Below are 21484 nucleotides of genomic sequence, written 5' to 3'. Positions count from 1 at the left end.
GTTAGTTAGAAGTTTCAAAGTCGTTCTTTTATCTTTTTTTTAATAAAATAATAATTTTTCTAAAAATATTGTCTACACTTTAATATAATATTCCAAATGTTGATTTGAAATTTCCCCCTTTATTTCTGACATTTTAAATTATTTTTTAAAAAACTCAGTCCATCGATTTTAGTAACTAGCTCAAATGATAAAAGCGCAACAACGTGTAACAAAATCCTAAAATAAATGTTTAACAAAAAAGATCCTGCTCTTATAAGAAAGTAATTATTTGAAAATTATCTCGAAGGTCTCTGTTAAAAAAATATACACGATTGCTTAATGAAAGGATTGTAGAGGAGTCGTAGTCTTCAAAGTCATTTACTGGATGTTAGTACCGGATTCAACGGCCACCCTGTATAACGACACCCTCGCGCTGCCGTGCGGACAACCACGAAGCGGCACACTCGACAACAGCAACCCACCGTATAACTATGACACGTGTTGTAATCGGCGTTCGGTTAAGTCTCCTGTCGCGTCCGTAAAATAGTTCGCTGAAATCGCGTTACGAAACATTGGAATAACCACAATAACTATTTGTCCTTCTAAAAGGTAAGATACAATACATTGTCATTTAACCTTCACCGACGTCAGATACACAAAGTAATATCCAAGATGACACTACTAAGGACAACGACGTTTGAGAGCAAAGCTAATAGAAAGCCTCTGCTCTCAAGACCCTTTTTCACTAAGCCATCTATCGTGCTAATTTCTCTAATTTTATTTAAAAAATCTATAATGATACTACTTACGTTTTTACGACTAAGAGCTGTCAAGTATTTAACAAAAAGTACAAAAATATGTAAATTGAGTAAAACGCATGGAGAATCCATCCATTGAGAAAACTCTTTGTATTTTTTTAGTTGAAAACGGATCATTTTTTTTTCTATGGTTGAATCGGTCTCTGCACGATGAACTTTGTTTAAAAGGTATAGCGAATTTTTAGGAAACGTGAGAGAGAGAAGATATTTTTAATTAAAAGTTTGAAGTGGTTCTGGAGTCTGTTATGGAAGTTTTTGTAGTGGTTGTTTCCACTGTAGGTAATAGACTTGTTAAAATCGTTACGAATAGTGCCATTGGAGACATATACTTATAAAAATATCAATTATGCATTATTAAATGTGGCAATATACCAACCTATGTAATATATACCTACAATAATTTATTTTAATATAAGTTGAGGTAATAATACTAAAACATACTATTACATTTTATAGTAAAGAGGACGCTACAATACCCGCATTTCAACCGTGAAACTCGTTGAGCGAGACACAACGTTTTTTTTCTGATTGTATTCGTGATAGGTTAGGCTAACACTAATTTGTTGTAGAGTTTTTATTTTTTTTAATAACTTCAACATATTCTAAACTATTAATTTACTAAGATTTATTTTTTTAATTTCTTTTGTTTATTTACAAAAAAAGAGTGGCCAGTATTAATATGAAAAATATAAACGCTACGACACTGTTAAAGTTAAATTATATGTATTGTGAACATTTTATAAACCTGTCATTCACATTCGATTTCACCCTCATAAGTTTGTACCACGCAAGCAATCTTAATCCAGAAAATATAAAATGAAAGCCTAAGAAATGATACCCTGACAAAACAAAACTAATTACAATCTACATTAGAGTTTAAGTTTTAAATTAAGATTTTGTCCTGTTAAGCATTATTAAATTTAGTTATGTACTCACAGGCACATTTTAAGACTTTTGTCTAAGATGAAAATTCAATTTTTTAATATTCAACTTGTTTGCATAAAATAATACTTTCTTGTGGAAAATTACATTCGTGATCATCACAAAAAAAAATATTTTCCCTTCTCTTTATAAATTCTCTCGAGCGCCCTTTAAGTCTAAAACTGTAAAATATGAATAATTTGCATTATATGAAATATTATGTACACAATGCATAAAATAAAGAAAATATTTTCTTAGCTTAAGTATAACTTTCCACTTTATACAATTAAACTATTTCTATGTCCAGTAAACGTGCAAATAATTGATAAGAACTGAAGTAAAACATAAATATGTAAATATATACAAATACGACATCTGACGCCTATTAAAAACTGAAAATCATTTATGCAAACATACTTGGTTGTTATTACCCTCAATCCCAAATAAGTTGCACCAAGCCGACTTATTCTGAACGCTAAAGGAAATAGCACGAGTTATTAGCACATATTTTAAAAACAAAACATCATCGAGAAAGTTTTGTTCGATAACCTTAAGTGAAGTCATAACAATGTAAGTATTTTTAAATCATAAAACATGTTATTTATTTCAAGAATATATATCTGATTGCTTATATTATACGAAGCACTTAACTGACTAAATTTTACTATTATGTTAGTAAATATAAAGATTATTTTTACATCTGGACCTATTTCAATAAAACTATCGAACTTTCTATGTGTTATTGTTCATACTACTAAATCGAATAAACAGCGTTGTTTGTAGGCAATTTCTTTGCATCCGAGCATAATACCTACCAAAACCTTAGAAAACAATACTCGATACATTTCTTTAAGGAACTTAATGAATTAACACCTATAAAAATATCGATAATTAAGATTAAGTGTCCAACGACTATAAAGCCACACGATATATATTCGGTAGTTGTTTTTTTAAATCCCTGTTTAATCCTTAACAAATAAAATGATAAAGCTATGGACAAGATTTATAAGCGTGCCATTATATAGATAAATATGAGGGGAAGAATAAAACGATAAATATAAATTTTTAATCGCGGCGGATACAATACAAAAGGAAACAACGAATAAAAAAGTGCTTATTTCCGTTTACAGTAAATACATTATGCTTTATTTTCAACATAGTCAATATAGCTTATACAACGTGGCCGTATTATAGAGTATCGTAAATGATTTTGATGACAATACTGCTTAAAACTCTATAGGTTCATTTTTTTTTAACTGTACCATTTAAAAAACATTTGATAATGCCAATAAAAACTCACATACTTTTTTCTGAAGATATTATACGACGATATTATTATAATTTTCACTTACCATTTAGTACGAGTAAAAAGCGTTATAGCTTGTTTATGACTACCTAATATTTTACAAGTGTACTTTATATTTATGATAAACAGTAATATCATATTTATAAAATTAGTTTTCTTTTAAACCGCGATCAATGCAACTTCTATTCGAACTATAGTAACCACATTAAATCATGTTTAAAAAATACATTAAATTTTACATTTTCTATTTTATTGGTACTCTGTAAAATTGTACTTACTAAATATAAACTATTATAATCTTAAAAAGTTGATTTTTTTTAGATAGAAAAATTAAATGAACTATTTATAAGTTAGTCATAAAACCAAATAATTAAATTTACAATTAAGGGAATTAAAATCTAAGAATATATAATCAAATTCAAGTTTGCGTGAACCAGACTTTAGTTTTTAAGTATCCATATTTGATAAACTACGGAAGGAAACAAGATACCACCTCCTCAGGATGTCAACTCTCGTATCTAAAATAGGTCGTAGACTAAAAAAAATATTTGACAAACATGTCAAATTAATTTGAGAATCAAGCTACTTAAGATTATTTATATCAAGTTAGTTCACTACCGATGTTTAACATTGCGCAATATTGTGTACTCGTATGACAAAACATTTTTAAAAAAGTGTGAAGTAAAATGTTGTTAAAACGTGTGTATGTTTCGTTGAGCTCATTTATAATGTTTCCCGTTCACAATTTTCAAAAAATACAAACTATACAATTTGTCACACAATATATAAAAGTTGTCAATAACCTGTGTTATAGATAACATTTTACGCGTATACATAATAACTAAAATAATTTTTTAATCGATTTTATTAGAAATAAAACTAGTTTTCTAACATTTTTATAAATCTCTACTTAAACATGGATATAATAAGATAGTGCATTCAAACACATATGTTACCAAAATGTGATATTTTCACTAATTTTATTAACACTTGGCACTTGCAATCTAACATAAAACCCGACCATATTTACAAATATAACTATTAGGTAACCCAAAATAAATTTGGTTAATGCATTTCATAACAAAAACCCTTTTTTATGCATGCAGTTATATATTACCTGCAAGAAAACATATTAATAAAATGTAACAATACAACTTTGATATATTTATAAAAAAAAAATAACAATATTAGTCATTTAATCTTACTTATAAATAGCTGTCTAAATATTTCAAGAGTAGCAATTACATATTGTGGTACTGACAACTGTAATTTCTTTTATTATAATATGCTTTTTATGCCTCGACTTAAAATACATTTTTAAACGCTAGACCTAACCGATTACTGTATAATATATTCAGTAAAATTATCAGAATCATTTGACAATACCTAGTCCTACCAAAAGTAAAATATTTTGCCTCTTCATCTAAAAAATAAAAAAATACCATCATTATTTGGATGTATTCAAAAGTTTAAACTTCTTTAAAAATATACTACATCTTATCTTTTTGAAGGAATTATTTTTTAATCTTTTTTTCAGAGAATTTTCGTTTTAAATATTTTTTTTTTATGTTTAAGTTCTTAAAAATAAAGCTGTAAATAAGAATGACCTGAATTAACAACATAATTAAGTTACATAAATCATTAATCACAACTTGTTTTATCAAAGAAATACCATAAAGAAATATTGTACACCACTAACAACAATACATAGTAACTGGTGATTTTTAATAATATTAGAAATACGTATACTTGGGTTTTTTTGCAAAACATAATCATGTTAAAGTGTAAATGAGTTGAAACCATGATAATAATACTATAACATGAAATATTGGAATGGTCAATATTAATGTTGCGTCAAATAAAATCTGTTTTAAAAAAATATAATATATATATTGTCACTCAATTACATTTGCATAAACTATATTAAAGGGATAAACGTAGTCATTTTTTTTTTTTGACGTCCTGATCCTAAAAGACAACATTTTGGCTCCTAAGGATTGTCCAATTTCAGTCTGTAAAGGTTTTTTGGCTGCTATACTAGGTTATGTTAGAAACAAATGATTTGTTTTTTTTGTTTAAATACTGCAAAATTTCAAATTAAATTTATTCAATCACAAAAAACTAAACTTATAAGAGAAATTATTTTCTAAAATCCAGTAAAGAGGCCAACAAATCTTTATCTTTCACAAAATTAGAATTAGACAAACCAAACTATCATAATTTTGGCTTTACTCATAGAATTGAATACGTCAAAAATATAAAAATTACTCTGAAAATAAATTGACATGAAAGACATGAATTAAAACCATTTTTTCTAAAATGTTACCTATATAAAAGTGTTTAAAAACCGTCCACTTTCAATCCCCTTAGGTAAAAATAATTTAGAGTAAAACACTTTTTCCGAATTTTATAAACTTATTAAATTGTTACAAAATATTTTCTTCTTTTGCATGAGGGCCTAAAATAAACTAGTTTTGGAATTAATAAGCCCCTAGATGATTATTTTCTTGATGCAACAGTTTGTAAAACATGCTACTAAAAAAAGAAAATTAACTTTATATATTTAAATTTACTTTTTTTATTGAAACATTATTTAAAACTAGAAAGTTAAATTTTGTTATGATACAATTATGTAGCAGACATTTTAAAAGTTGTCGAAATATTTTTTTAAATGAATAACACTTTTTTATTCGAGCACCAATTGGTATCTTAAAATGTATTATACTTTTCAATATCGTAAGACCAAAGTTTTGAAAACACTTATTTTTGGAAATATTTATTCAAACAAATAGAAAAATAGCTTTACTACAACACCAATATTTATTATATTTTGTATCAAATAAATTCACAAGAATTTTGAATACAACTAAAAACAAGTAGTTTTTAAATGTCTTTCAATAAAACTTTGATTCCAATAAATCCATAGAATCCCAGCTGAGTCAGCGTACTATTCAATAAACTTTTGTAATATTTTACTTATTGTATACTAATGAAATTTACTTTTGAATACATTTGTTTTCAGCAGAGTTAGTGAAATAGCCTGAAAGGCCCACAACACTTTATTTTCAGACATCAGTTGATAGAATTCGGATACAGTTCAGACGCAACTGGCGTTCAATAATATTATTATCATTTTAGGGTTTTAACGAACTATGATTTTTGATTCACGGAGAACGCTTTCAACGGCCAAACGACAAATACGACCGCAAAATGGGTTCACCGGAATGTATAATACTATATAATTTCGTAAAGAGGCAGCTGATACGCCAAATAGGCTACACAAATGAACCTTATCGGACAAAAATTCGATTCAGACGGTGCGTAATATAATTGAAAGGGTCGTTGAATCTTGATTCTCATATATATATATATATATATATATATAATGCGTGTGTCAAAAAGAAGACCGTAAATCGAGTCATTCCATTCAATTACCGGACTATCTTTTAGAGAAATTTTTTTTTTTTGTTAATAAAAACGTACAAAAATCGTACAACATTCTTAGAAATAAATAATAATAGTATGTAGTATTACAAATTTAAATACGGTAAAAACAAATATTAGCTACATAATAGACGCATAGGTATTTGGTATATTTTACACATAATTCATAAGAAGAAAACTTAAAAATGTTGGTCAACTCTCTGGCGCAAGATGGTTTATAATAAAAATTATTAAGTTAAACTAATATATTTCATACAAGTACCGGGCAATTATAATTCATTACACCTAAGCTTTTCGTTTTATTGTAGTAATTTAAGGGAAACACAATATTATATAAATTGGTTTTAGCCAATTCCCATATTATTTTAGTTCTGCAACAAAGTTATAATTTGATGAAAAATCTTGATCAGATGTAAAAACCATAAATTGTACATTCGATCTAAATACTACAATGGCCATCCTTACATGACAAATAATGAGATAAAATTGTACAAATCGTCAAGTTAAAACACATTGTCTAAATTTAAATTTCGCTAAAATTTACAGTGTAATTTTTTGCATGTTATCTCTTGGTGTAATCTTTAATTAAACTTGGTTAATAATAATATTTGCCCCATGGGGGTAAATACACATATCATACTAGTATTAACCAGCAGCACGTGTTCTTATACAAATTTATTTCGAACGCATTACACAATTTAAATGCGAATGGTGAGTGCTACTATAAATGCATACAACCCCAATGCTGTAAAAACCTGTTAATCAATAACATTTTAGAGATAAACTATAATTTTTTTTTTTATATACAATTTTTGGTATGCTTATTTTTGACAAAGAACGTTTTTGATGTGTAAACATCTTTACGCGTGGTTTGGCTAGGAGTAAAACGCTACAACCGTTACGGTAGTAGTAGCACTGACGGAAGTGAATCTGACAGGCCTCTATCGTGATAATGCTGACTGTTGTGTTTGAATATTCTTGGCTGTGTGGTAAAGGATGGTTGGTCGGACCCTCTTAGACAAAAAGTTAAATCTATTTAACATCTCGCTGCCTTAACGGAAACAACTGGTGCAACAAAATCTAGCGTATTTTGACCCTACTTCATAGAGAGCTAAATTATTGTCAGATGTTTTCAAATGTATATGTTGTCGGTTAAATCATTATACAGAGAAAACGGCGAATATTCTGAAATATTGATATTATGTTAATTCAACCATTACAAGGCAAATGCAAATGTATTTCGTAAAAATGTTTTATTTAGGCATAATATTATATTAATTAATATTATTTTTTTAAGACTTACTAGTTAATTAGTTTTTTTCATTATGTACAAATGCATTTTTGCTCTTAGTCCACCCCATGTGCATGCTTATGATGAAAATAATTAATTATTAGCGTTATTAAAAGGATCTATAGCCTTTTAATAACGCTAATAATTAATAATTATATAACGATTAGAGAAGTTATATAATGGACTTAATCCATTAATTAACGCCTAGAAAGATTTGATCTGACTATATTTTTGAGTTTGATAAAATATCATGATTATATAATTTATTATTTTTTACTTGAATAAATATTTATACTTAAAAAATATTATTAAAATTTTACAGCCAGTATGTATACATTATACAATATACTGTAATCATGATATTATAATTAGAAGAACAGAAGTCGCTCGCTATAGCGATAACTCTATCATGAGTCAATTTAAGGAATAAAAATAATAAGAAAAAATAATAGATCCTGCATTAGCTCCTTTTTCAAAGTTATAAAAACCCCAATAATTTCTGAACAGTGACATTAAATAAGTTTAAAAACAAGAGAGTCAATTCAATTTTTGATAGCATCATGTGATATTACAATGTTCATTTGAAAATATTCGCATGTGATAAAAACCCTCTCTTTCTATTAGTAGCTATGTTATAGAACAATGCCAGGATAAAATAAAATAAACGCCTGACTTTCTCTTTGGTTAATTTGCCTATTTTACCACGAAGGCCTAAACACGATATAATTTCTACCACAACTGAGTGATTAAACAACTCAATTAGTAGGATTAAAAACGTGAATAAAAAAATAACTTGTTCTATATTGTTAAACTGTTATACGAGCAAGATTACTTTTAGTTTTAAAAGATAGCTGTGAAAATATTCTATAGTATAAAATTATTACTTAATATAAGATTAACGTAATATTAAAGTTAGTATATTAATTAGTTATGTATAATTAAAATTTTAAATAAATGTAGGAAATTAAAATCGACATTATGATATATGTAAATTATTTTAAGATTATTAATAGTTAAATAGGTTGCATGTCATTTAATAAAATTAATTTAATTGAAAGCACTACATTTTAATTTAGTTGAGTGATTATGTTAAGCTTTATTTTCTACACCTTAAAACATTTAAAGATACCCCCCCCCCCTATACGCTTATTCTACACAGTAGCGCCCAAATCGATTCCAAAAAATGTATTAGCACTATGAATATATGCTTTATTATTAATAAATTATTATTATTGTATTAGTTTAAGATAATAAAAATAAAAATTGTATTTGTTTTTAAAAATGCAAAGGTGGGCGTGTAGCAATATTATCATGCGGATGGGTACATGAAAAATATAGAGGCGCCTCTGAAATCATTCTCGGAAATAAAGTTTTGTAGAAGGAATCACTGTTTAAAAACAGAAATAAGGAGAAATACCTTCTTATTATTTTTATAAAAAAAAAAAAAAAATGGACAGTCTTCGCCTTATGAAAAATAGGGATTAACTTTAATTCTTACTACATAATTAAACAAAACAGCAAAAAATAACATTAAATAAACTCTTCTTCTTTTCACTGTTTACATTGTTTCCCTGTGTATACGATGATAACAATACAACCCACGATATTAGAGGTGAAATAAAACTAACTAATAAGTTATTTGAGGTATTCTTTGTTCTTGGCTAACGAATTGCAGAAAATAATTTTACAACATTTAGCCTTTAGATTAAAGTTTAACTCCACGAAATAATTGTAAATGCGCAAAACAATTAACATTCCGTTACACGAAATTGCTGTTGTATTCAGTAAACAAATTAAAGAAAATAACACATTAATTTTTTTAAATCTGTCGTGCAGTCGGATTATAATGTTCTAAATTGATTAAACACCTATAATTTCAATTAAGAGAATTAAAGAAAAACAATTAGTTTATATAATAATTAATACCTATAAAGACAAATATATCTCAAGTATTTAAGAGTCGTCTTAATGCTCGCAACTCCAAAAAAATACTGGTAACAAACACTAATTCGTGTTATTCGTCATGTTATTTAGTGTAATTCGTGAGTTTGTGCACAAAAGTACTAGTGTTTGTATGAAAACAATGGAAAGTTCACATTCAGTACCGTATTTTTTAGAGCGGGAGTGGAAGTTTGTTTGTTTTATTTACCTGCATAATGTTTTTGTTCATTATTTGTTATTTGACGTATTTTACTATTTTTTATAAATTCCTTCTGTAAGAATTGTTCGTGATGGCAGAAATATCGATATCCTTCCGACAAACAAATATTTAATCACTTAACGAACACTATTAAAAAATTAATAATAAAACACAAAATTGAGTACTTCGAAAGAAAATACCATTCCTTAAACTCAAAAGATGGCTCACTCTGGAAAACTACCAAAAGCTTACTTAACATAAAACAACAACTTCCACCTATAGCTGGCCCAAATGGATCCTTGGCCATCTCTGACAAAGAAAAAGCAAACCTTTTCGGAGAGCATTTTTCCAACATTTTCAAACCACATACTGACGTATTTCCCAACCACGAACACTTAGAAAAGGTTAATATTTTTGTCAATAGTCTTCTTCCAATGTCATTACCTGCAAAACATACCTCACCAAGTGAAATCAAATTTTTAATAAATTAATTAAAAGAAGGGAAATCACCGGGACATGACCTCATAACTAACAAAATCCTCAAAAATTTGCCAAAAAAACAATTGTTCTAATAACTTAGATTTTTAATTCCATGCTGCGAATTTCTTATTTTCCATTAATATGGAAAATATCCACAATAATTGTTATCCCCAAGCCCAACAAATCAAAAAATGAGATTACTCCCTATAGACCTATCAGCTTACTCCCAACTCTCGCCAAATTGTTTGAGAAAATTATACTCATAAGGATAAGACCAATATTACATGCCCACAACATAATTCCTAATTTCCAATTTGGCTTTAGATCCAATCACTCGACTGTTCACCAAATTCACAGACTAACAGATCAAATTTGTTCTTCTTTTGAAAAAAAACAATATTGTCCAGGGGTATTTTTGGATGTGGCCCAGGCCTTTGACCGTGTATGGCATGAAGGCCTACTCTTCAAACTCAAATTGTTTCTACCTGCCCCATATTACTTAATAATTCGTTCTTATTTAGAAAATAGAAGTTATAGAGTCAGATATGGTAATTCCTTTTCACCATACCACCAAATTAAAGCAGGAGTGCCCCAGGGCAGTGACCTCTCCCCTGATCTATTTAATGTTTTTACGGCTGACATTCCAAAAACACCAAATACTATTATGGCTACTTATGCAGATGACACTGCAATACTCTCCCCAGGAAATGATCCAGAAGTTACTTCCAATTTCCTTCAAACTCACTTAAATCTAATTGATTTCTGGTCGTCTAATTGGAGAATTAAAATTAATCCAGATAAATCTGTGTACGTTCCCTTCACACTAAAAAAATCTGTTCCACCCCCTCCCTAATTCCAAGGAATACTTATTCCAATATCCTCGGAAGTCAAATATCTTGGTGTCACACTCGACAAACGATTAACTTGGGGCTCCCACATTAAATCCAAAAGAAAAATTCTCAACAGCAGACTCCATTTACTACGTCCAATCCTCAAATCAAAATTACCTTTCCACACTAAAATTATTATATACAAATCCCTATTAAGGCCTATTTGGGCATATGCAATCCAAATTTGGGGATGTGCAAAACCATCCCAACTTCGTACCTTACAAGCTTTCCAATCTATCACTCTACGTATTATCTCTTCCGCCCCATGGTATGTATCAAACTGCACACTTCAAAATGACTTTAAAATAGAACCAATAAACCATTTAGCCATAAAACACTACAAAAAATTTCATTCCAAATTACACACTCATTCTAACCCTTTAATATCTCAACTTGCTTCTAATTCACTCCCCGGAAATCCACCTCGCCGACTCCGAAGACATTGGTGTCGAGATCTGTTATTACAATAATTCAAATTAATCTAGTTAAAAATAATTAGAACACAAATCACGGTGGGTTCTATCACTGGATAGCCTCCCTCCTCATACCAAATCACCGTTTCTATTTGTTTATTTTTTCCCCCTCTCTCTGTATATATAACAATGTAACTATTTGCTTATTATGCCTTGCAGCATAGATTGTAAATACTCTTTAATAAATAAAAAATAAAAAAAAGAATTGTTCGTAAAACCTCTACTTATAGTACCTATTATTATTTTTATTTTTGTAATGGCTGTGTTTTATATTTATCTATGATACCAAGCTACAAATACATACAATTTTTTATTGTAAAATATTACGTTCTTTAGAATATATTATTTGGGTAAAAAAAATTGATGAAAATATTTTCAGATTTTTAAACCCACTTCTAGATGTGGTTTGTGTGTTGATTTTATAACGGTAGTAAAATTGTTTAATTTTTTTTCTTTTTGTATAATAAAAAAAACTTAAAAAAATATTTTATATGAAAATTGCCAGAATAAAAAATAAATAAATGTTGGTACAAAAATACGAATATTGCTAATTCTTTGTACCTTAATAGATTCAAATTTTTGATATTTTGATAAAAAAAACACAAAACTACCCTACAAATATTTTTCAAGAAAAAATTAAGTCTTAGAGTATTCTCCATTTATTTAGAAACCAAATGAAACATCGTACAAATTTTTAAAAAAATTCTAACTATGAAACTTTCTATTACCCCTCTCAGAAATATGTTTAAAGTAAATTTATGTGTTCTGACTAAACAATAGTTGCTACAGATTATGAAAAGCACCGAAAAGAGTTTTCTTAGGGAACGAGATTCATTTATTTTTTAAGCTGACAATTTTTATATAAAATATTTTTTAAAAAACATTTTTTATTTAACAAAAAAAAAACTTAAAAAATTGAAGTTTTAATATAAAATGACACGAATCACCTCTAGAAATGGGTTTAAAAATCTAAAAAATATATCAAAAATTGTATTTTTATCCAAATAATATATTCTCAAGAGAAGAACAAGAAATTAAGGTTTTTTTAATTTCCCTATACTCATCAGACATCACTCAATTTTCATGCTTTATGTGACTGAATGGTGCCTAATTAAATTGTAACATAAATGCAAGCACAAATAAACCGCATGGTATGTTTACTTTATTGATAGTTTAATGTTACATATAAGTTTAGATAACGTAATACATATTTAACAGTAATTATCAATAATTGATTTACGATTTTTTATTAGAATTAATTTCGAGTATATATTTTCCACATCTCATTGTCATCAGCTTTGCACTCACAAAAGATAATCAACACAATTAATTACTTATTTTAATTGATTTATGAGAAATAGCAATGCAGTTTCAAATAAAACGAAAGGTATACTGCGAAAACCAATTAATTTATGTTCCGAATTCACAACAGCACATAAATAAATAAAATAATATTCTATAAATACAATATGAGCATTTTTTTTCTAGACTATTTTACACATTACTTAATTACTTATAGAAATAAAATTAACTTTCATAAATACTATAGGTTAATATCATTTTAATCTGTTTTTTCATCCCTCTAAGAAAAACGAACTAGACAATAAGGCAATAAAACGTGCAACTTAAATTCTGGAAATGAACTACAAAAAACAATTAGGTACACGAAAACCCCATTTAAGTAACACTATGGCTGTAGATTGTAAGACCCGACCGGGCTAGCTTTACACAATTCAGCTTACTATAACTTTGAAAAAAAAATATATATGTACAAATAATATATATCTGGAATTTTATCACACATAATGCGATTGAATGCGAACAGAAATTAAACTAGATTTCGTACACGGTTCTACAATGAATTTCACTATAGTTCATAAACTACTATACTACAAACATTAAAGAAAACAATTTAAAGTCGTAGGTACTGCTGTTATTAATAAAAGTCGATTTTAGGATGTGAAATTTTAGGTATACAAGTGTCAAGCTAATTATTTCTTTAAAATATATTGTTTAAAAATACATTTCACCCGCTTGCCATTTGATTGCTATAAACCTCTTCTTACAAACTATAATTTAAAAGTTTACAATATATTGTAATAAAACAGTAAATTTATTAAAATAACAAGTACAATATTTAAGTTTAATAAAGATTTTTTCATTTTAGAGAAATAATTCTATGTTGAGGTAATAAAATTGTAAGCTAAAATAGGTATAATATTCTTCCAATCTTTGATGTATTAATATTTTAATTTGGTCAATTAATTTTAGTGTTAATCTCAATCACATAACATATAACATGATTTACTATACATACCCCTTAGGATTTATTTAATTAAGGAAATTTAAAACTAGAACTCACGTTTTTCAACTCCGTAATCTTCTTGCGTGTTTATTGTCTTTAAACTTAAAATCAGATTTGTTTTAAAGTTTAAAATTGACAATTCCCTCTAAAAATAATAAAACTATAACATGAGCAATAACATCAAATCACTTTTTAGCCGAAACTAATTAAGAGCTTATATGATTATTGTTTGTATGTATTAAATACTGTAATCCATTCAGAGTAAACTCTTACGATTTCGTTTGGGTATGTATTATATGGCGTTAGTAGGTTTAGTGGTACTACTATAGACTCACTGAAGTCTGAATGCTGATACACTTAATTACATTTAATTGTTATATGACCGCTTAACAACAAACCTAAATTAGAATAATCTTAAAACGATATGATGTTTTGATAATTATAATTATGTGAAATTAAAAAAAAACGTATGGATTTAAATACTAATATAACAATTGGTCTTAACATTCACTAAATCCCTAATTATACATATTCATATTTTTGACAATCTTAACTCTCTTATAAACGCCAATCGATAACAGTTTCTAGAGGGACCATCAATTTTCGACCCAAAAGTTTGTGCAATTTTCCCGTTTTTCATTGTTTCAAATAATTTGTTTTTTACCTCCTTTCAATTTTTGTAAAAAATAGATAACATAATAATGGAACACCAACGAGGAGTCGCGAAAACTGCCAACAGGTGCATAGTAAAGTTTTAAATACAAAAGAAAACTCTTAAAATATACATGTAAGTTTTGTTAGTAATCTAAACTTAAGGCCACAAAATCAAAACTCATCACATCCCGGGGCATCAGTATAGTATAGTAGAATTCATTATTTTATATATCACCTAATGCTATGTAATTGTATTATGATTGTATAGTATTATATTTGTTTCTTAAAAATTAGTTAAACTGTTCCTTAGTTTATCCTGACAGTATATCTAAATGTAAATGGAAAGGTAACCACCAATGTAAGTTAAATTCACACAACAATGTCAAGAATGATGGAATTAATGTTTTGAATAACTTATCTATAAAAAAAATAACAATGGACGATTTAAATAGTACAATATTGAATATACACTTTTATATATTTTGAGTGTAGACAAAATAATACTACACTCCATCCATCCTCTTTTCCCAAATTTTAAACTTTAATAACTTAAAAATAATTACTTAAAACTGGTTATCGACCTTCTAAAATTTTTAGCAAACTATTCTGGATTCAAAAATTGAATTAAACCCTTTAAGATCTAAAGTTGATAGAATGCTAGCATTTAGTAAAGATATTAAAAATTTGAATATTGTTTAATATTCTAAAATACCTTAAGAAAAATATCTCTAAAAAATAAAAACTACAAAATAGTAAATATTTTCAGAGAATATTTATATCTTCAGTTAAATATTATCACTCTTTACATAATATGTATCATTAATCAGTAGGATTAACTGTAACGTTGTAGACGATCAATCCAATCGTATTATAGCATTGTATTATAATCCGAGTAGAGCAGGCTTAGACCATGGTGAACTTAGTAAATATATTTAAGTAGCTAAATATTTTGAAAATAATCCTATTAAATCATCAATCCGGGTGATATTAAAAATAATCTGTTAACCCATTTGGTTGTGAATAATTCAAAATTATAGTTAACCACATCTTCGTACTGGTGGATGATGGTGTATAAGCTATTTTTTACTACCTCTGCCCTTTTTTAACTCATATTTTTATATTTTCTTAGTCTTAATACGCTTACTTGCCGAGTCTTCTATTTCCTTTTTTAAAAATTTTTTTTTTAATTTTAAATAACATTTACAATCTGTACAAACAAAATATACAATAAGAAAATATGCTAACAATGTAATAAATGACTTGTAGACTATGAGTAGCGAAGCTATCCAGTGATAGGACCCTATGACAGGTTTCGGCTGGAAATTAAACGGTAGCATTACAATTTAGGAGGTCTCGACACCAACGTCTCTTAAGACGACGAGGGGGGTTGTCCGGGATAGTAGCTGTGTGCTGGCTTGCTATTAATGGATTCGAGTGGAGGAGTAATCTAGAGTGGAATTTTTTATAATGAGTCTTAACTAAATTTTCAACTGATTCGATGTGTAAGTCATTGTGAAGGGTGAGGTTGGAAACATACCATGGAACGGACGTGATTGTACGGAGGGAAATCGATTGGAAAGCTTCTATTCTTTTTAGTTGGCATGGTTTGGCACAACCCCATATTTGAGCTCCGTATGACCAAATTGGTCTTAACATTGACTTATAAATAAGAATTTTGTTATGAAGCGGGAGTTTGGATTTCAGTATAGGACGTAGTAAGTGCGAACGAGTATTTAGTGACTTCCTTTTTGATTTTAGGTGGGGGCCCCAGGTTAGTCTTTTATCTAAAATAATTCCTAGATTTCTATTTCCTAATATTCAAACTATCTATTATTAAAGTAATTTTACTACTATTATAATATTATGATGATAATAGTTATATAATATATATATTTATACCTATATATATTAGGGTGGTCCTTAAAAAGTAGATTTTCGAATTTTAACCTCGAGCCCCGCTAAAAAGTTTCTTAATACAATAAAAATAAGATTAAAAAAAAAAAAATTGGAAAATATTAATTTTAATCCGTGCCCCACAAGTGTGAAAGTTTAAATGGGATTTAACATAGGATTCCATCACTTGTGCACAAATCAATGCATGACTTTTTTTCTACTTCTTAGTTTGATCTGATGTTTTGATGGTTTTATAGCTTGAATTCTGCTGAACACGTAAACCATATTTGTAAGTTCATACCTGTCAAAATTGATGCCAGAAAATAAAAATTTAACAAAAAAATAGGCGTTTTTTGGTTAAGAGTTATTATTAGTAAATAAGAAATACAAATTTTTTTTTTCATATTGTTTTTATACAATGTCGATATCAATTTTTCACATTTTTTTTTTTTTACTCCCCACCCAACTAAGTTTTTTTGATAGCAACTTTTGAAACTTAAATGGTAACGTATATATTTTATTAACGTTTTAAATTGAGAATAATGTACTAAAAATGTTGACTGGTCGATAACCAGTTTCGGATAACTACTTAGTTATAAGAGTTTTAAAGTTAGGATGGAAGGGGGAAGTGTGGTTCGGAAATGTGCGCAGATAAAAATAATACTACACTCCAACTTTCCTCCTGACCTAAACTTGAAACTTCAATAACTTCAAAAATAGTTATCCGAAACTGGTTATCGCCCAGTCAAAATGTTTAGTACATTATTCTCAATTTAAAAAGTTAATAAAATATGTACGTTACCATTTAAGTTTCAAAAGTTGCTATCAAAATAACTAAGTTGGGAGGGAGGTAAAAACAAAAAAAATTGTGAAAAACTAAGATCACATCGTATAAAAAAAATAAAAAAAAAAAATTGTAATTTCTTATTAAACCCTATGAGATATTGAGTGGTTCACGATAAATGGATCACCCTGTATATATATATATATATATATATATCAACTGGTACTTGTTTTTTTTGTTACCACTGTTACAAGCTGACAGAGATAAACTAGTTTATGTGGATGTGTGATAGACTGTCACGCCACTCACAATAGTTGTTTTAAAATAAGTTTTATTATTCAAACTTTACGTTTAACCTTTTTTTGGCTAATATAAATGTATGACGCATTCTTTGTGAGCGTTACTTTACCTAACGCTAGATCTATCACCATAATAATCTATCATACTATCCGTCATTATAATATCTCTATTTAAGTTCCCACTCACATTTCCATACCTTCAGTTTAACAATATTCTTTTATTACTTTCACCTTCTACTTCTTCATATAATGCTCTACTCTAAGATCTTCAATATACCATTATTATTTCTTTTATCAGCATACCTCACCATATTCACTTTAATATTTTCTTTTGTTAGCATTATTCACAAAGTACCTTACATTTATAACTAAAATACTATATCTTTTTTATAAATATTCCGTTGTAGTACTGCATACTCGTTGTTTTTAATACCTTCTAAATATTTCTCGCAGATCTCGCTAAATCGCTAATTCTTCCGCATACATAACTAATAAAAAGGTAAAAATTGTGAGCTGTGACAGCATAATCCTATATTTACATATAAAGTTTAGTAAAAGCATTCAATTGGCTAAAAAGCAAAGTGGTCAATAAACAAAATTGGGCCTATTCGAAGTGCCTTTTAGTAAAATGAAAATATAAATCACAAGTGAAAAATATGACGTATTGTAGTTAAAATTTACGATACCAACACCCTATTATTAGTCAACAAAAAAAACCTCGGGAGCAAGTGAAAGAAAAATATTCCGGTACTAACAACAATGTATTTTATGCTTTTGAATGTGTATAATTTATTATTTCTAATGTTTGTTTGCATTTACAACTTATAATTAATTTATAAAACAGCTTTTAGTGTTTTTGTGAATGAAAGTATTTCATTCGTATATCGTTATGGTTAATACTTAATAATTCATGTTAAAAATGTATATTATTATTATTATTTATTATTATTATTATATTATATTATTATTATATACATTAAATTTAACAATACTATATTATAAAATGAAATTTAAGTTTTAGTTATTTTATAAATAATTCCTATACTACCTATATTACTTAAATACAATATTTTGTCATATACACCATATAAAATTATTAATTTAAACGTCAGTTTTAGAGTTTGTAGAATTACAACTTTAACTCTACTTTAAGAAACTATTGAAAAACAATTTTCCTTTTCAATTTTGTATTAATTCACGTTCAATGTAATAATACTAACAAGACGATAACTTCTTCTGGGTTCTTCTACTCATCAAGATTTTTCATCACCATCACCTAAGTTTCTCCAATTTTTTACTCCTAGGTTCCTCAAATCTTTTTTCACGACGTCTATTCACTTCTTTCGATCCCGTAGTATTTTTCCTTCTGGCTTTTATTCTATGATCACTCAAACCTGCGGCATCCTCACCTTGACCTTACTATGGCTATATATATACATACATATATATATATATATATATATGTACAATAGATGTTATAATCTAAAGTTATGACATTATAGATATATAATCAATCACAACGTTCGTACACATCCGACAACGATGGCCGGACAGGACTTCTGTTTAAAATAAAGCTTTTAAGAAATTAATTTTCAACAATAAAACGTTAAATAGGATTTAATTGTAGTACACTTTAATGACAATCAATTCTCAAGTAGTTCTATACGTTTATTTATAGATGACACTGCGACACTTCGAATTCGGTACAGTTTACACGATAAATGATGTCGGTCCAGAACAAAATAGAAAAAGTAATACTCTAACGCATTTTATTTAATAACTTTGATAGAGATAATATTTTTGAAAAATCAGACTACGACAAATAATTGTAAATTTCTACAAAGTGTATGTTAAGCATTGACTACGCCGAAGTTTAAAACCGTCCAAAACAAGAATTACTATCTTGTGCTCTACCGTTATTTGTATCTGCAAAACTATACTTTTGAAACTGAAGTCCGTGCGCATTAATCAGGAGACGCCCCGGGCCAACACGAAGAATTTCAGGTGTGGTGAATTATATGAACGATACTGCAAAGCCAAAATCAAACTATCCCAGGCGAACTTTCACACTAGGTAGAAAAGTTACACAAATGCGTGGCATCTCTATTGGCGTTTCTTAATTTTAACCAATAGTCACGTAGTGGGGGTAGTCGAGCGAAAACCGTATAGAATATTATTTCTTTGGTTTTTCTAGGGGTATACAATGCATTAAATTGTACTGAGACCCATAAATAGTAAGTTATACGTTAAATGCCCTTTATAGATAAGGCATCGAATTCATAAATAAACACCATAAAAAATGTTAATATGTCACAATTGTCTTTTTAGAAAATTATTACTATACTATATGGTACAAAGTAAACTTATTTCTTCAATCATTTATTTGTACAAGCAACCCTTCCCTACAGAGTTATTTATATTATCGTCCACTTTTATACTTCTAATAACAGCCAATATTTTTCTATCTTTTATTATTACAAAAATAATAAACTAAATTTTCAGTTTTTCTATTTATGAATATTTATAAACACACTACAGCTGCCCGTGTACCCGGCTTCGCCTGATTTAATAAATACACTTACAACACATCGGTGTTGAATAATTTGTTTTTCTTATAATAACAACAATCTGTACAAGGTATGTATAATAAGTAATTGTGGCGAAGTTAACATTATAACATAAGGCATTGGTTTTTATAAAAATAAGCCAACCGGCGATCACGGTACTTTTTTAGCTTAATTTGATTATGAGGTTACAAGTACAAGAGAATAAGATGGATTAGGACAGGAGAAATAGCTTCGGGAGTTTCAATTCAATTTTAGATTTAGCCATTGGGATAAGAGGCCTCTGCACCGCATTGGCCTTTTAAATGGCGAAAGCATTGTTAGAGAGAGATATGGTGTGTAATGAAATAATAAAGGGGTTAGGATGGTATCGAAGGAGAGAATGAAATCTTTTGTAGTGAAGTATCGCAGATTTTTTGACTGTTGGTATGCGTAGGCCGTTGCGAAATAATTCGTTAGTTACAAATGAAATACTTGAAGACGGAGTATTTTGGGGTTGTGATATTTGGATTTTATTTATGTTTCATATTTTAGCAGCTAGATGTTGAGTAATAATAACAATAATAAATTTCTTAATACAATCCCATTCCCATACATCCGTATTCCCTCCATTTCAAAGTCATTCTCCATACCCACAACAACCTTTCAAACGCCTCTTCCTAACTCCTCCTTCCCCTCCCACATTCAAGTACAATTCGTACCCTCCCATTGTCTCAAATTCTATTCAATAAAATATAATAGTAAATTATTTAAACCCGGTCAGAGAACATAATATTAAAAAAAATCTAAAAAAAAAAAAGTTACAGTGTATACAGCTAAAAAAAAAGCCCACATCAAAGTAAAACCAATACCTTCTCGCTTTGCATCGAAGCTAAAAATGTTAAAATCTTGTTTTAATAGCTTTTAAGGTATTTGGATCATATTCGACATAATTTATATACATTAGTATTGTGTTCAATAGTACAACAGTATTTTATAATTAATTCCTTGCTGTCCAGACTACTCGAAACGCAAGCAACGATAACACATTGCAAAATACATTACTTGTTAACAAAATTGTAGGGTTGTCGTTTTTCGTATTAGCAATTATCAGCTAAAACTAATAATATTTCATTAAGCAAACAAAGATTGAACAGTATGAAAATATCTACTAAAACTATTAAATATTAATAAATCAGTATCAAACAACAGGAATAATAAGTGATTAATACTTTTAGCCCTACAATTCTTCTTGATAAAAGAC

General features: G+C 28.1%; 1 protein-coding gene across 4 annotated transcripts in view; it reads left to right on the top strand.

Moving 5' to 3' along the window:
- The first annotated feature begins 482 nt into the window (after positions 1-482).
- LOC126838121 (tachykinin-like peptides receptor 86C) overlaps positions 483-21484 on the top strand; it is an 85894-nt gene continuing 64892 nt past the window's right edge. For 3 of the 4 annotated variants that reach the window (XM_050572266.1, XM_050572268.1, XM_050572269.1), the window contains exon 1: positions 488-588. The gene's annotated coding sequence lies outside the window, so the exon portion shown is untranslated. Of the gene's footprint in view, positions 589-21484 lie in introns of all 4 variants that reach the window. The other variant, XM_050572267.1, reaches the window with a different exon arrangement.

Source organism: Adelges cooleyi, unplaced genomic scaffold (assembly GCF_023614345.1).
Source record: "Adelges cooleyi isolate 19-005CV unplaced genomic scaffold, UGA_ACOO_1.1 ACOO_flye_CR_arks_rails_tigmint_CR_PRNA_30, whole genome shotgun sequence".
Taxonomy (NCBI): domain Eukaryota; kingdom Metazoa; phylum Arthropoda; class Insecta; order Hemiptera; family Adelgidae; genus Adelges; species Adelges cooleyi.
The sequence above is the reverse complement of the archived record's forward strand: the minus strand, read 5'-3'. Positions and strand labels throughout refer to the sequence as shown.